This window comes from Heloderma suspectum, chromosome 5 (assembly GCF_057233095.1).
Source record: "Heloderma suspectum isolate Gila_16-S chromosome 5, 16-S_ref, whole genome shotgun sequence".
NCBI classification, from domain to species: domain Eukaryota; kingdom Metazoa; phylum Chordata; class Lepidosauria; order Squamata; family Helodermatidae; genus Heloderma; species Heloderma suspectum.
The window spans coordinates 106996143-107014549 of record NC_139462.1 but is presented as its reverse complement, the minus strand read 5'-3'; the positions used below and the strand labels follow the sequence as shown (position 1 = coordinate 107014549).

Here is an 18407-nt window from a genome sequence, read left to right as displayed (position 1 = left end):
GATTCCGCAGGGGGCAGGGGGGCAGGAGGCCATTCCGCCATGGATTCCAGGGGGGGGGAATCCCAGTGCATTTGGCCTCATTGGAATCTGTGGTGGAATTCTCCGCCATCCCTACTTTCCATGCTGCCAACACAACTACTCATGCTTCTTGCAGCTGCACACTAGAGGATATGGCAATGGCTTGGTGTGTTGCACTGGCACCAGCACAACATGTCTTTTACTGACACCTGGCTGTCTGGGGAAAATGGAAAGTGTCTGCATAGGCTCCTTAGGGGGATCCTTTCCTGCATTTAGAGCTTTGTGGATAAAAGTAGGGATGGGCAGATTACTTAACCCATTCCGGTTCGGGGCATCCGCGATGAGGGGGAGGCAATCCATCCCTCCCCCCAGAATCCTCTCTGTCTGGCTCTGCTCTGCGGCGAGTCTGCAGAGCCGCCGGCCGGGGCCACCTGAAGCCAGACTTCTGTCCACTGCTGAGCTGCGACCGCAAATGTCATCCGGCATAGCGGGCGCCATTTGCATCCCTGCTCTTTGCCGTGATAGGCTACGTAAATACTTACGTAGCCTATCACGGCTAAAGTAGGGAGGCAAATGGTGGCCACAGACTGGGGCAGCCATTCACAGCTGCAGACCAAGGTAGTGGACGGACTGGACTGGCTGACACCAGATCGGGTACGTCCTGGGAAAATTTCACAGGGTGGCGGGGGGGGAGTGCTCCATTCCGTCACAGACTCCGGGGGGCTGGATTCTAAAGAACCCGGCCTCATTAGAGTCCGTGGCAGAATTCTCTAACATCCCTAGATAAAAGTTCATGTTATAGTATGCCATGCTTTATTTCTAGGCAGTCTTTTGGCCAAAAGGCCCACAAAGCGGCTCACAAAAATATAGAAATACAATATTCAAACAACAAGTTTGAATACAAGTTTGAAGCAGAAATATCACACCTGTTTAAAACTAAACAAAAAACAAAAAAACACCAGCCCAAACATATCAGCCCAAACTCACCCTTGATGGAACAGCATTTCTCCCCCACCAACTCTATTTTTAACTTGTATAGTTATTATGTTTCCTAATACGTTAGTAATTAGGGATGTCAGAGAATTCCGCCACGGATCTCGGTGAGGCCAAATGCCAGTGCATTTGGCCCCCCGAAATCTGTGGCGGAACGGCCTGCCACCCCCGCCACCCTACGGATCCCCCCCCAGGACGAGACTTACCTGGGGCGGATGTTCTGGGCGGCGGCAGCTCCAGTGGTGGCTCCGGCGGCGGCTCTGGCGTGATTGTTGTTGTTGTTGTTGCTGTTTTTTACCCAGAGCCCTCCACGGCCGGAAATCCGGCTGTGGACGGCTCTGGCCTGGCCGGGCCGGGCCTGGCCGGCTGCTCCGCAGAGCTGCAGCGGAGCACAGCTGGCCGTTCGAGGATTCCGGGGGGAGGAACAGAATGCCTCCCCCCCACATCAACATAATCCGTGAAAGGTAAGTCACTTTCATACATCCCTATGTTAGTTAGATTGTTAATTTGGCAGCACATGAACCCAAAGTTTTTCCACCTGTGCTGTGAATGATATTATGTCTCTCGAAAGGATGATAGAGAATAGAAAAAAAAAAAGCAGTGTCATTCCCCACCCTACCCCACCCCCACTCCTATATTTCCTTGGTTATCCTGTTTATATAAACATCTATAGGTTTTCCAGGGGGAGTAAATGAGAACTAAATAGTTCCACCTCCTGACTCTCCAAAACAAATATATTTATATTTTTATCAGCCTCTCTGTTGCTGTGTTTGGCAAATGGCAGATGCATGTTTATTTACACCAATCTTTTGTTTTTTAGCAGATCGGTTATTTTCCCTCTGCTGTAGTCTAAAGAGCCAAGCAATCCACAGATATCACATCTACAACACAAGCATGAGAATGACATGGAAGGGCTCATTGGATGGGACCTTCAAATATCTGTGCAAGCTAAGTGGGAAGTTTTCTTAAGTGAGTTCCTGACATTTTCTAATGCCATTTGCTCCTGCTGTTTAGCAGTATTTCTGAAGCTGATCTGACATTGGAACACAGAGTACAAACTTGTAACCCCTTTCTCATTGGGGTTAAAGATTCATTCTTTCAAATCACAAAAAAGAGGGAGATAATGAGATGGGATTAAACTATGTTTTTCAAATACGTCAGGGACTTTATACACCGAGATGGAGAAATCATGGATACAATTGCCTTTTAACAAATTTAGGCTGGAAATCACGATGACACGGGGTGGGGGAAAGACTTTTAGGCAAAGTATTCTGGAAGTATTATCATGGTAATGAACTCTAGCCATCTTTGAACTTGAATTGGATCAAGGTTATTAAGAGTTATAATCAATGAAGTGTATCCAGTCCCCGTGCTTTTCAACTGGAAACTACACAATTAAATCACTCTCTATATCTACATGGGAAACAGTGTTGAATAAGTCTAGTGTCTGGAAAACTAACATGTGAATCAAATAACAATTCTAAGAAAGTCTGCCCTTACAAAAATTGCATATCTTGAACATACAGTGCAACTTTTTATGAGGTGTTTATATATAAATATATATGTGTGTGTATAAGCAGAAATAACGGGGAATGTTTCACACATTAGTCACCAGGATACACTAGTTCTTGCTGAGCATGCACAGTGACTGCCATTTGGTATCTTAAGAATATCATTTGGAATATCATACAGTGCATTGTTGAACTATGGAATTTGATACCAGAAGATGTAGTGATGTCTGCTTTTTAAAAGGGGGGGGGGTAGACAAATTCATGGAGGATAAAGCTATCAATGGCTACTAGCTATCATGGCTATACATTACTTCCAGAATTGGAGGGAGTATGCCTTCAAATACCAGTTGCTGGGGAACATTAATTAGAGAGCACTATCACATTCATGTCCTGCCTCTGGGCTTCCCATAAGAATACTGGACTAGATGGGCCTTTGGTCTGATCCAACAAGGCTCCTCTTATTTATTTATTTATTTATTTATTTATTTATTAAATTTATTAATCGCCCATCTGACTGGTCACCCAGCCACTCTGGGCGATGTACCATAAGGTACAATGTACCATACATTGTTTACACCATAAACAATTTAAAACAATAAAATTTTACCATAATTTTTTTTTAAAAAAAATACCCTAACCCACCCCAAATGCCTGCCTGAACAACCACGTTTTTAATGCACAGAGGAAGCTCATTAAAGAGGGGGCATGACGGAGTTCCCTAGGGAGGGAGTTCCACAGAGTGGGGGCCACCACAGAGAAGGCCCTCTCCCTCGACCCCACCAGTCTAGCTGTCCTGGCTGATGGGACAGAGAGAAGGCCATCCGAGGCTGATCTTGTTAAGCGGCCTGTCTGGTGTTGCTGGAGGCGCTCCTTAAGATAGGCTGGGCCGGAACCATATAGGGTTTTAAAGGTCAAAACCAACACTTTGAATTTGGCCCAGAAAACAACTGGTAACCAGTGCAACTCCTTCAGCACTGGAGTGATGTGATCTCGCCGGTGGCTGCCTTTAATCAGGCGAGCCGCCGCGTTCTGTACCAGCTGCAGTTTCCGAACCGTCTTCAAGGGTAACCCCACGTAGAGCGCATTACAGTAGTCTAAACGAGAGGAGACCAAGGCATGTACTACCAATGGGAGCAGATGGTCGGGAAGGTAGGGGCGCAGCCGCCGTATCAGATGGAGTTGATACAGCGCTGTCCGGCTCACAGCTGACACCTGAGCCTCCATGGACAGCTGGGAGTCCAAAATGACCCCCAGGCTGCGGACCTGGTCTTTCAAGGGTAGCTGTACCCCATTCAACACCAGGTCAACATCCCCCAGCCTCCTCTTGTCTCCCACCAAAAGTACCTCGGTGTTGTCAGGGTTCAGCTTCAGCTTATTCCTCCCCATCCAGCCACTCACCGTCTCCAGACATTTGGACAGGGATTCTACGGCCAACCTTGGTGAAGATTTGAATGAGAGGTAGAGCTGAGTGTCATCCGCATATTGATGACACTGCACCCCAAACCTCCTGATGATAGCCCCCAGTGGCTTCACATAGATGTTAAATAGCATCGGGGAGAGGATGGAACCCTGTGGCACCCCACAAGTAAGTGGCCACGGGTCCGAAACCTCCTTTCCCAGTGCTACCCTCTGGTACCTGCCAGAGAGGAAGGACTGGAACCACCGCAATACAGTGTTTCCAATGCCCAACCCCTCCAGGCGGTCCAGGAGGATACCGTGGTCAACGGTATCAAAAGCCGCTGAGAGGTCGAGGAGAACAAGGAAGGAGCATTCACCCCTATCCAGAGCCCTCCTCATATCATCCACCAAGGCGACCAAGGCCATTTCTGTCCCATGCCCAGGCCTGAAGCCCGACTGAAATGGGTCTAGATAATCAGTTTCTGCCAAGTGTGCCTTCAACTGCACCGCCACCACCCGCTCAATCACCTTGCCCAAAAATGGCAGATTTGAGACTGGGCGAAAGTTGTTCAGAACTTGAGGATCCAAGGAGGGCTTCTTTAAGAGCGGTCTTATCACTGCCTCCTTGAGGGCTGATGGCATCACTCCCTCCTCAAGGGAGGCGTTCACCACCGCCTTGATCCCCTCACCCAGTCTCTCTCTGCAGCTCATAATGAGCCAAGATGGGCAAGGATCAAGTAAGCAGGTGGTCGGCCGTACCGATGAAAGCACCTTGTCCACTTCATCAGGAAGAAGAAGCTGGAACCGATCCCACAAAACCGGTTTGCCACAGGCCGCCTCTTGCTCACTAACTGTATCCACAGTGTGCAGAGTAACACACCTAATCTGATCAATTTTATCTGCAAAGTGCCTTGCCAAAGCCTCACAGGAGGCCTTAGAATGCTCCAGTGGTTCTGGAGCCACAGGACCGACCAGGCTCCGGACCACTTGGAACAGCCTCCTGGGGCAGCACTCTGCAGACGCGATGGAGGCAGCATAATATTCCTTTTTTGCTGCCTTCACCGCCACGTGATAGGCTGAAGATATAGCTCTAGCCCGTGTCTGATCGTCTTTGGAGCGAGACGTCCGCCACCGGCGCTCTAGCTGTCTCACCTCCTGTTTCAGAGCTCGTAACCGCGGATTGAACCATGGTGCAGTCCGAGCCCTGTTCAGGGGGAGAGGGCGTTTCGGAGCCACCCGATCTAATGCCCCAGTGATTGCGGCATTCCAGCCACCCACCAGGGTCTCGACCGAGTGGCCGTTGGCATGCCCCAGAGAATCCCCAAGCACGTTCAGGAATCCATTTGGATCCATAAGACGCCTGGGGCGGACCATTTTAATGGGTCCTCCACCCCTGCGGAGGGGTTGTGGAACCGAGAAGTCCAACATCACCAGATAGTGATCTGACCATGACAAGGGGGTGGTGGATATACCCCCGACTTCCAGATCACTCCCCGCTTCTCCAGAAACAAACACAAGGTCTAGTGCATGACCGGCTACATGGGTGGGCCCAGTTAGAATATGGTGCAGCTCCCAGGAGGCCATGGTCTCCATGAAGTCCCGAGGTGCTCCTGTGAGGATGGCCTCCGAATGTACGTTGAAGTCCCCCAACACCAGTAAGTTAGGGGACTGTACACGCACATCAGAGACCACCTCAAGCACCTTGGCCAGGGAGTCAGTCGTGCAGCAGGGTGGACGGTACACGAGCAGAATCCCCAGACTGCCCTTTGGGCCCAACCTCCAGTACATGCACTCAACAACCTTGGTCTCCCAGAGAGGGGGTCTGGTGAAGACCAAGGACTCTCGGTAGATAACAGCCACTCCCCCTCCCCGATCCCCAGCCCTCGGCTACTGTGCATACGAAAATCCAGCTGGACACATGGCTGCAAGGGTTGGAGCAGCAGCCTCGGCCAGCCAGGTCTCCGTAATACATGCCAGGTCTGCACCCTCATCCAGGATCATGTCATGGATGAGGGAGGTTTTCTGGGTAACAGACCTGGCATTGCAGAGCAGCAAACGAAGGCCAGAAGATGGGGTCACGCCTCCCCCAGCCATCCTTTGGCTCTGGACAGGCCCGGAGCAGGGGACAGATACTACACATCTCTCCCTTGTTCCCCTTAGCTGGCATGGCCTGCCCCTAGCGCTCCGCCAGCGCCTGCCGCCCAGCCTCGGTATGTTCTGGCCCCCAACACTACCCCCACTGCCTCCATCAGGTGGACACATGCCCCCTCGCTCCTGCCTATCAGGCAGGCTACCCACCCCTAAAAACACAACAAAATCCCCCCCAACAAAATAAAACAAACCAACAAAACAATTGAAATCCCCTTAAAAATGCCAGGCAGGAGTCCACAGGGAAGGCCTGGTGGCGGTGGTAGCGGCGACGGCGGCAGCAGGCCCAGCGGCGGCAAGCACGCCTCTTCCCCGGTCGTGGTGGTGGTGGTGGTGGCTTCTCCTGCAGGCCCTGGCTCTCCCAGGCCACCGCAGCCAGCCAGCTTATGTAGCCCCTCCAGGGAGGGGCAGGTGAAGCAGCACAGCTGGCTCGGTACCTGGGGGCCTGGTCCTGCAGGGACTGGCGGTCTGCCAGGCAGAAGTCCACAAGGAAGGCCTGGTGGTGGTGGCAGCGGCGGCGGCAGCAGGCCCAGCGGCGGCAGCAGCAGGCCCAGCGGCGGCAAGCACGCCTCTTCCCTGGTGGTGGTGGTGGTGGTGGTGGCGGCTTCTCCTGCAGGCCCTGGCTCTCTTATGTTCTTAGGATAGTCATTATAGGATTCTGAAATTCACTGTAGAAGTATTGGTGGAATCTAGATCAGGAGTGGGACCTTTTTCCTATCAAGGTCCTCATTACTCTGTTGGATTCTTGATTCCAGCAGTGGGCATGGCCAGACCCAAATGTGGGTGGGACCAGAGTTAAAAGTAGGCAGAGTTATAGATATGACTATTACCTTGTTCAGTATACAATTGGTGGGGGAGGCATTTTCAACCAGGCATTCTCCTTCCCCAACTTGTGCAAGGTTCCCTCCATCAGTTTGTAATTGGGTTACAGAGCAAAATGGAGTAAATTATATCAATAGCCTGGAGTGGGGCTAGTGAGAGGACAAGACCTGGGGAGAGAGTCTGGAGCAAACGTTTGGGATTGTGAAATTTATTGCAATAAGGTAGCATTCCCCAATTTGGTGTCCTACAGATGTTTTGGACTTAAGCTCCCATCAGCCCCAGCCAACATGGCAAATGGTCAGGAATACTGGGAATTGTAGTCCAAAATATCTGGAGGGCACCAGATTGATGAAGGCTACAATCAGACTGTAGGCATCTTTCTTTGTCACTTTAGTCTGCACCATGGTTTCTGCTGTATTCTGCTCATGGGATGCAATAATTTGGGATTATGGTAGTCTGGCAAGGGACGGGTTGCACCTCACAAGGGCTGGGAAGAATGTGTTTGGCCACAGCATGAAGCACTTCATCAGGAGGGCTTTACACTGAATCCTACAGGGGAGGGAGATGTAAAGTTGGGAGTAATGATGGATGAAGGCTTATGCACCGCACCAGAGAGAACAGATCTAATAGCACCCAATAATAGTCTTCAAAAAATGTAGGAAAAAAGACAGACTATAAAGCACATTGTCTTCGATGTCTATATAGTAATGACCAGAGAATGGGAAACAAACAGAACAAACCTGAACTCTTAATACAGGAGGGAAAATACGACTTGATAGGTGCAACTGAAACATGGCAGGATGACTCCCATGACTGAAATATAGCAATTGAAGGATATAACTTGTTCAAAAAGAACAGAAGGAACAAAAAGGGAGGTGGGGGTCACACTACATGTTAAAAATACATATCTCTGCACAGAAATACAGGAGGATGAGCTTGGTAGCCCCACTGAGAGCATCTGGGTTAAAATAAATAGAGCAAGGAATAAAAGGAACATGGTGGTTGGAGTCTACTACCGACCACCCAATCAAGCAGAAGACAAGGATGAAACTTTTGAAAAGCAAATTGCCAATGTTTCACGGAAGCATGATGTAGTAGTAATGGGGGACTTCAATTTCCCCAATATCTGTTGGGAGACAAATTCTGCAAAAATGCCCCCTCCAAGAAATACCTGACTTATGTTGCTGATAACTTCCTCCTACAGAAAGTAGAGGAAGGAACTAGATGATCAGCTATCCTTGACTTGATCCTAACCAACAGAGATGACTTAATGGGTAAAGTAGCAGGCACAGGAACTCTGGGGGAAAGTGACCATGTTATACTCGATTTCTTGGTTCTAAAAGAAGCAAAAGCTGAATGTAGCCAAATGCATATCCAGGATTTTAGGAAAGCCAATTTTAATAAACTCAGAACAATGATCAGTAAGGTCGCATGGCAAGAGACTCTAATGAGAAAAGGAGTCCAAGATGGGTGGCAGTTCTTAAAACAGGAAATCCTAAAGGCACAATTACAAACAATTCCAACAAGAAAAAAAGATGGAAGACAACAGAAGCCAATGTTACTTCGCAAAAAGCTTAGAGATGACCTGAAAACAAAAAAGGACACATATAGGAAGGAAGGCCAAACTACAAAGGAAGAGTACATGCAGGTAGCACAGAATTGCAGGGATGGCGTCAGGAAGGCTAAAGCTGAGGATGAGTTGAGGTTAGCAAAGGATGTTAAAAGCAACAAAAAGACTTTCTTTAGATATGTGCATAGTAAAAGACAGAGGAAAGAAATGGTGGTTTAACTAACTATTCAGTGAGGATGGCAAAATGATAACAGAGGACAAAGAAAAGGCAGAGATGCTCAATTCCTACTTTGGCTCAGTCTTCTCCTAAAAGAGGGTCTATGACCCCCCTGCAAAGGCGAAGTACAGACTGAAGGGGCAGGATTGCAGCTTGAGATTGATAGGCATATGGTCAAGGAACACCTAATTACTTTGAATGAGATCAGATCTCTAGGGCCAAATGAACTGCATCCTAGAGTAATAAAGGAACTGGCAATGAACTCTCAGAACCACTGTCTATTCTCTTTGAGAAAACATGGAGGACGGGTGAAGTGCCAGAGGACTGGAGGAGGGCTAATGTTGTCCCTATCTTCAAAAAGGGTAAAAAGGAGGAATCTGGGAACTACAGACCAGTCAGTCTGACAACAATCCCTGGGAAAATTCTGGAGCAGGTTATAAAGCAATCAGTCTGTAAGCATCTTGAAAACAATGTAGTGATTACTCAAACAAATCCAGCCAGACTAATCTGATATCATTTTTTGATCAGGCAGCCTCTCTTGTGGACTGTGGGAATGCCATGGACATAACGTATCTCGACTTCAGCAAAGCTTTCGACAAAGTGCCCCATGATATCCTGATGAGCAAACTAGCTCAAAGTGGGCTAGATGAAACCACGATCAGGGGGATCCACAGTTGGTTACAGAATCAGACTCAAAGAGTGCTTATCAATGGGATCTTCTCAAACTGGAGAGAGGTGACCAGTGGGATACCACAAGGTTCAGTCCTGTGCTCATTGCTCTTCAACTTTTTTTATTAATGACTTGAATGAGGAGGTGCAGGGAATGCTTATCAAATCTGCAGGTGACACAAAATTGGGGGGGGAGAGCTAATACCCTGGAAGACAGGAACAAAATTCTAAGTGCTCTTGATATGCTGGAGCACTGGGCAGAAAACAACAGAATGAAATTTAATAGGGATAAATGCCAAGTACTGCACCTAGGAATAATACACCAAATGCAGTTACAAGATGGGGAATACTTGGCTCAACAATACTATAAGCAAGAAGGATCTTGGAATTGTTGTCGATCACAAGATGAATATGAGCCAACAATGTGATGTGGCTGCAAAAAAAGGCTATTTTGGGCTGCATGAATACAAGTATAGCTTACAAATTATGTGAAGTACTAGTTTCCTTCTACTCAGCACTGGTTAGGCCTCATCTTGAGTACTGTGTCCAGTTCTGGGCACCACACTTTCACAAGGATGCAGACAAACTGGAGAGGGTTCAGAGGAGGCCAACGAAGATGATCAGGGGACTGGAAACAAAGTCCTATGAGGAGAGACTGAAAGAACTGGGCATGTTTAGCCTTGAGAAGAGAAGACTGAGGGGAGATCTGATAGCACTTTTCAAGTACTTGAAAGGCTGTCACAGAGAGGGAGGCCAGGATCTCTTCTCAATCATTCCAGAGTGCAGGACATGGAATAATAGGCTCAAGTTACAGGAGGACAGATTCTGGCTGAACATCAGGAGAAACATCCTGACTGTTAGAGCAATACGACAATGGAACCAACTACCTAGGGAGGTGGTGGGCTCTCCCACCGTGGAGGCATTCAAGATGAAGCTGGACTAGGGATGTACGGAAGTCACTTACCGTTTCGCAGATCTGCTTTGCGGTGGGGGGGAGGTGCTCCATCCCTCCCCCCAGAATCCTCGACGGGTGGGACGTGCTCCGTCCCTCCCCCCGGAGTCCTGCCCGGCAGGCTCCATTCCACGGGGATTCCGTGGAGCCACCGGCCAGCTCTGCCCGCAGCCAGACATATGACTGCTGGGCAGCAGGGACACAAATGGTGATGGCCGTAGCCACCGCCATTTGCGTCCCTGTACTTAACCGTGAGAGGCTACGTAAATATTATGTAGCCTATCACAGCAAGGTAAAAAAAAAATGTGTACACAAATGGCAGCGACTACGGCGGCCGCCACTTGCATTCGCTATTTTTTGCCACTTGCATTCACTAAAATAGCAAACGCAAATGGTGGCTGCTGTAGCCACCGCCATTTGCGTACACTGCGCCCAGCTGCGGCCTGCGAGGAGACCAGCCCCTGCCGCCACCCCCGCCGCCCCCGCCTCCCCCGCCGCCCCCACGCCCGCTGCTGCCACACCCACCGCACCTGCCGCCACCACCCCCACACCTGCTGCTGCCATCGCCCCCGCCGCTGCCATTCTGCTGCTGCCGCCCCCGTCACCACACCCACTGCCACCCCGCTGCCCCCACTACCCCCGCCGCCCCCACTGCAACTGCTGCCGCCATCCCCACTGCCGCTATCGCACCCGCCGCTGCCAAATCCACCACCGCGCCACTGGAGCCACCGCATCCACCCCAGGTAAGTGCCATCCTGGGGGATTCCGCGGGGTGGGCAGGAGGCCGTTCTGCCATGGATTTTGGGGGGGCGAATGCCAGTGCATTCGGCCTCACTGGAATCTGTGGTGGAATTTTCCGCCATCCCTAAGCTGGACAGCTATCTGCCAGGGATGCTTTGAGTTGTATTCCTGCATTAAGCAGGGGGTTGGACGCGATGGTCCTATAGGCCCCTTCCTACCCTACTATTCTATGATTCTCTAGCTCATTATATAAGAACCACGACTAGTGCCTGATGCTGATGAAGTAAGTTAGGCAGTTGCCAAAGTCTAGATCCATTAAGGTGTCTACTGATTAAGACCCCTTTTATCCCATTTGACTGTCACTTGGTGTGGGGGTCCAGATGATCTGGAAACAAAATATATTGGCTATCCTTTATAAGCCCTCTTGCCTTCTGTGAATAAATCCTACGTCCTGCCCCTTCTAGAAGCAAGTGTTTCTGCTCATTTTGGCACTTGCCCCTGGAAGCACTACAATGTGGCCACCACCAGTAGGGGCCATGCCCACGCCACTTTGGGTAGGGCTGGCTGCAGGCATGCTTCCGGCGGCAGGCCTGGGACACCTGCAGAAGGTTCCCATTGGATCCAACCCCTGGATTGCAGACTGAGCAGGCATATAGGTTGCCTGATCACAGTCTTCTTCCCCACTATGATGAAATGTATTTCTATTCAGTAATTTCATAATTAGTAATAATCACACACACACACACACACACACACACACACACAGTGCCTCTAGACATATACATCAGCATATGCAAATATTATGCAAATTGTTGTCCTCTTTTGTCCACTTTTTTGGTGATGTAATTCCTCTTTTTGGCAACATGTAAGTGGCCACCCTATACATGGGGCAGTCTTGGTGAAGCAGAAGCAGGGCTGTGTTTCTCTCCCCAGATCCCATTGCCACATTCCTGCGTTAGCTCCACCTTCCAATGTCCATACATTGAGCAAAGTTGCCTGCAAAAGAACTTTTACACCCAAACAGCTGCTCCATGTGAACAGGACCCCTGCATCACCAAATCTGGATCACATAGACACCCCACATACTGTATGAGCAGCTGCTCGCTTGTCGGGGTTCCTTTGAAGACATCAGAGGACAGGGCTAGTGTGGGGATGTGACACCAGGAGCACAGCCCTATTCCTGCTTCAAACCATGTCCGTGAGTGCCCTTGAGTTGAAACGTGAGACCAGGAGTTACTGCTGACATGTTCCCACAGGATGACACACATGATAGAGAGGAGCTGTTTTTGCTCATCAGGAGTCCTTTGATGCCCACATATCAAAGTTCATCAACCACTTAACCAGTATCTAATACACTTTTAACCTGAAACTTCCTTAATTCTCATGGGATTATTTAGATATATTTAGTGTAGTCGGGGAATTATAAATCTTCAGAATTCCATTCTTCTCTCAGAGAGTTTATAAAAATTCACATAAAACATTTTCAGTGGGATATGTATTATTTCCAAGGAATGAAATGAATTACCTTCTTGGACTCTGATTTTACCCAATTACCCTAAATGAATCTTCTCTTTTGTATCTGTCATGCATGTAATCACTCAACTCATACAATACAGCTATGGATGGAGTAATTATCCCCTCCCCATTTTACCTAATTTGCATTTAACCCCAATTACAGAATCACAGAAATTAGAAATGAAAGATCTCATAGGCCTTCCAGTTCATCTGCCTACTGATGCAGTTCTAAGTAAATAAGTAAGATTTTCACATGAAAAGGAAATGTAAATGCTTTCAAACTAAGGTAGTAACTGATCAAGGCTTTGGACAATCGGGTTCCATTTGTGCTAAAGAGAAATTCACCACTTTGGTCAGCAGAGAAGTGACCAAAGGGGCTTTGGAGAAGTGGTTACCAATCAGTTTCATCATAATTCAACAGAGCTTGCTTTGCAAAAAAGGGGGGGCAAACGAACCCCAGTGATCAAAACTGTATGTAGCATCTGCAGCATTGTGAAGGAGTGACCTGAATATTGTATATTTAAATCAAGGCATGAGGGAGAAAGGATTGGGAGTTACAACAGTGCATTTTCAAAATAAAATAAAATAAAATAAACCATATCAGTTGGTCACAAGGCTCTTTTATAGCCCATTTCCTGTTACCTGACATCTATGCTAGGTTGTATAAAAACTACTTGCTTTCAGTCCAATAAGATTTAGAACTTAACTTCTTCCCATAACTTCTAACATCTTTACATTTATTTGCCCATGGAGTTCACATAATATTCATGCATGACCCAGTATAGAATCACTTTCAGTAACTAAATTAATTTTGGAAACTGTCGGTGCCCTAAAGGATATGTTACATTTGCAAATGAAAGTCCTATATGTAAGACCTTTCCAGGTCTGTTGAGATGCCAATTATAGGAAAATTATTATATCTCATCCATTTCACCACATTGTCAACCTTAGCCTGCTGCGATTCTATTATCCTTTGCATTTCCTCATTAGGTTTTCTAATGTGTGAACTTTGCCTTCCAATTCACCATTTCTCCCCAGCTCTGACAGATCATTTTCAAATTTCATCAAGGTTTTTTTTGTAAACCACCTCCCCAAAAGATAGTAGTTTCTCCATTACATAATCTATTCCAGACCAGATACAAGTTAGAATGTATGTTTTTCATATTGTGTTGAGATGTAATTTTAAGCACAAATTTGCACATTGTCATTCTTGCTTATTTATCTTGTAGGGCACTGTCCTTTCTTGTTAGAAAGAAAGCACAAGACAGGCCTCAGTAATTCTGCTTAGAGGTTGCATGAAACATAAAAACAAGAGAGGCTGTTTCACAGGGCTAGTTCTCACATCTGTATGTATCACCTGATGACTGCAACATATTTATTTATTTATACATACATACATACATACATTTATTATAGTAACTTATATTCTGCTTTTCATCATGAGGCGATCTCAACTCAGCTCACATGCTAAAACAGTGCAATACATTTTTTAAAAAAAATCCAAAGTAAATTTACAGGAAAATCAAATAACAGTGACAAACAATATCTGTCTGCCATGGACTAGGATCCCAAACTCTCATCCTCTGGGGATCCCAATCCCTCCAGAGTTAATCGTTTAGGGAGATGACTCAGCCATGGAGAGGCATCACAAGGCGTCCACTTCCCCAGGAGAAATATTATTATTGTTGTTGTTGTTAACAACAACAACAACAGGAGTTGGCTCCCCAGCTTCCAGAGGAGGTTGCATTACCATCCTCATATTCTGGAGACTTGGGCTAAGAGGATACTAGCACACCCTATTCGTCCCAGCCTGCTGAGATTGCTTAAACAGGCCAGGGCCCTAAGAGACCAAGCCTCTGTCAGTATGGAGTCAGGGCCAACCAACCTAAAGGCAGCTACATTTCTGTTTAAGTCTCAGTCTTGCTTTGCTCCTTTTTGGAGCAACATACAGACAACCCTGTCTAGCTTCCAGCCCCACTCAGTGCTCTCGATGGTGCTGATCTCTTTCCATCTTGCTTCCTGACAAACCTGGCCTAACCTAACCTAATCCCTGCTCAACATCTTGTCATGTAAAAATCAGATAATGGTCCCCCTTGGGGGTGAAAGGGTTCCTGAGGTTTGCATGGAGGAAATCTACAAGAAGAAACGTGCATAGTTTGCAGAAGGAAAAGGCTGAAGAACTGGAAAAACACATTTCTGTACAAGCAAAGCTGACTATGGAAACGAACAAGATGCAGCTAATCAGTGGAGTTTGGAAGAGGAAAAAATTGACAAAGATAAGCCTAGAGGCTGGGGCAAATGTCAAATGACTGCCAACAGGTAAAGTGTTAGTTAAGACTTCAGAGAGGAAGATGATGTCCTTCAGCAGTGAAAAGAGGAATTTCCAAAAGAGATAAGATGAGCCCAGTTAATGTACAACCAGGACACATAGGCAAAAGATGTGTTTTTCCACATTGTGCAAACACTTGGAAAAAATACTTTTTAAGATACCCCCAAATCAGCAGAACTTTGAAGACTCAAATACCAGAGAAGCAGCTAGCATGCTAACATGTCTCCTGCTTCTGAGTATACCATGTGGCTGGTCACCAGGCTCTGTTGTTCTAACACTGTTAACTATTTGAGTGAATGTGGAAAATGTGAATGGATTGAATTTAACTGTGTGTTTTCTAAACAGAGGTATTGTAGAAATTGCATTTGGGTTTTGGGTCTCAGTCTGCAACTCACCCCATATCCCAGCTATTGGTAATGATCTCCTCCATAGCAGAATCCTGCAACCTAAGCTAAATCTCAGTGCATCATTGGAACCCATGGTTTGAAATGGTAGATAGTCATGGAGGAAACAGCACTAAAATAAAAAAATCTACAAAAGCAAGTAAAGAAAAGTTTTTTAAAAAATCTAATAAAAGTATTCTGGAACTGCCATGTTTAAGGCAAAAAACTGAAGGCTGGACAGCCATCTGTCGGGGATGCTCTGATTTGGATTCCTGCATTGAGCAGCGGGTTGGACTCGATGGTCTTGTAGGCCCCTTCCAACCCTACTATTCTATGATTCTATGATTCTATGAAGAATAATATGCCAGGGACTTGCTAATCTTCTTAGGGAGGCAGTCCACAAATATAGTGCCACTAGTGAAAAGGCCCTGCCCCTGGTGGCTGCCTGTCAAATCTCATTCATCAGCAGTGGCACCTGGAGAAAGACCTCAGATGTTGAGCAGAGCATTCAGAAAGAAACATATGGAAGAATGTTTTCTTCAAGTGCCCAGGTCCAAAGCTGTTTAGAGCTTTAAAGTGTGGAATGTTTTTGGCACATTGGCTGGAGTATGGTGGGGCTAGAAAGTGGGAGGGGGGGTTAACAAGACCACAACCTGGTGAAATTCTGAAGACTAACAGAGGTGGGGGACTTACTTTCATAAACATTAAGAGCAGACACTTCCCCTGTTTCACTTTTCTCCCATTTAAAAACAAAAAACATTTTGATGCCATGGAAACAGCATTGGCATTCTGATGGCTCTCCTGGGCCATGTCACCCCAAAGTGCCAAAACCAAATGACCAAGTGGTGATGTGCATGTATGAATGGACTATCAAGGATCTCATACTAGTACTACAGATAAAACATTCATATCCCTCTTGATGCCAGAGCAGATGGACAGTCTAAGGACAGTCCTCCACTTGCCATCCCAGCCTTTGGCTCAGGGAATATTGGCTGCCACAGTTCTAGACCTATTCTAATCGAGACCAGTTGAAGTTGTTCCGTCTTAGTTTTTAAGACCTTTTTTTTTGTTTCATGCTGTGTTCCAAATGCCTCCTTGTACCCTGGAGGCTAATTTTCCCTCTATTGGTTTACAGCCTGGTGCAGGACACTTACTTATTGGCTTCAGCTGACCTTAACTCCTACTGGTTTGCTCCCCTTGATCCTGCAGGATTCCCATAAGAGTGTTTGGATGAAGACCGCCACTTTCTTTCAAGCTTTATTATTTTGGCCTATCACCACAACAGCTACTAATTTAGGGGTTTAGTAAAGCAATTAGACAGTCCCCTCCCTCCATGATATTGAAAGACAGAACAATTTAGCCACTATAAGAAAATTTTATCCATGGTATGCTTACTTTCCACCCAGTCTTTTTGATACACCGGCATCTTATTTGCGAAACTTAACAGTTCTAAAATGCAGACAAGCTTTTACTAACACAAGACTGAACATACTGCCATCAGCTGTACTTGAGGGCCAATTAAAAAGAATCCCATTGCAAAACCATATATGCCCATGTGGAGATGGCAGTACTGAAACAGTAGCACATGTATTATTATTTTGCACTTTTTATAAAGATTTGAGGAAAGGGTGATTACTCCACTACTGTTACCCATTCCAGGACAGTCAGATATTGCTTCTGTGTCTTTTCTCCTCACACATCAAAATAAGCTGGTGACAGCAAAGACTGCAAATTTTTTTTAGCAGGTGCTATTAAGACGAGTTCTAGCATTTTATCTGAGTCTTAATTTTATACAGCTCCTTTGATCCAAAGTTGTTTATTTTTTTATGTTAAAAGGATTGTCTATTAATTTGTGCTTGATATAAATTTGTAGAATTTAATCTGTAATTTTGCTTTTATCCTTAGTACATTACATTTTAAATGCAAAGGCCTGTGGCTGATGCAAATAAAGGAATCTGTCTCTCTCTATCTTGGCTGCCACCACAGCAGAGGGAAGGTCCAAACCCAGGACTGTCTTCACTTGCCAATTATTTCCTGCTGGCAGAGAATATCAACTGTCAACAGTAAAGGGAACATCTAAGGACTGCCTCCATATTTTCAAGTCCATATTTGCAGACCTATGGGCTAGAAACTTGGGTTTGTGTTTCTTGTTTTAAGAAAAGGTACTCTAATCTCAGGATGCTAAGTTCTGTGCCCAATACCAAATGGTTCATTTATATGGTATGATAATAGAATAAATAAACCATCCTGTCATTCTCATTATACAACAGACTTTTCATTAATGATACTATTAGTAATGTCAGTTTATAATTATTTTGTACTATTCTTAATTTTCATCAATGTAATAATCACACCAATTATGTGTTTTTGCTATTTGTAATAATAAATTGCATTCTACAGCATTCTGCACTGAATATATACATGGTTATTTAATTTGGGGATTATTTTGTTATCATTGTGATTTTTAAATTGTTGGTGGCCTTTTTTTATCCTTTGTTGTTGTTCAGTCATTAAGTCATGTCCAATCTTCGTGACCCCATGGACCATAGCACACCAGGCCTTCCTGTCCTCCGCTCTCTCCCAGAGCGTGCTCAAGTCCATATTCATTGCATTGGTGATGCTATCTAGCCATCTCTTCCTCTGCTGTCCCCTTCTCCTTTTGCCTTCAGTCTTTCCCAGCATCAGGGTCTTTTCCAGGGAGTTTTCTCTTTGCATTAGGTGGCCACAATATTTGAGCTTCAGCTTCAGTATCTGTCCTTCCAATGAGCACTCAGGGTTGATTTCCTTTAGGATTGACTGATTTGACCTCCTTGCAGTCCAGGGGACTCGTAAGAGTCTTCTCCAGCACCACAGTTCGAAAGCATTGATTGTTCGGCGCTCAGCCTTCCTTATAGTCCAGCTTTCACAGCCATATGTTACTACTGGGAAAACCATAGCTTTGATTATACGAACCTTTGTCAGCAAGGTGATGTCTCTGCTTCTTACTATGCTGTCTAGGTTTGCCATAGCTTTCCTCCCAAGGAGCAAGCGTCTTTTAATTTCATGGTTGCAGTCACCATCTGCGGTGATCTTGGAGCCCAAGAAAATAAAATCTGTCACTGCTTCCATTTCTTCCCCGTCTATATGCCAGGAAGTGATGGG

General features: G+C 46.3%; 1 long non-coding RNA gene across 1 annotated transcript; it reads left to right on the top strand.

The window, feature by feature from the left end:
• The first annotated feature begins 1335 nt into the window (after positions 1–1335).
• On the top strand, positions 1336–17676 carry LOC146344248 (uncharacterized). The gene is made up of 3 exons (XR_014792596.1): positions 1336–1475; positions 1832–1980; positions 17172–17676. It is a non-coding gene; the product is annotated as an uncharacterized LOC146344248 (long non-coding RNA).
• The last annotated feature ends 731 nt before the right edge of the window (positions 17677–18407 follow it).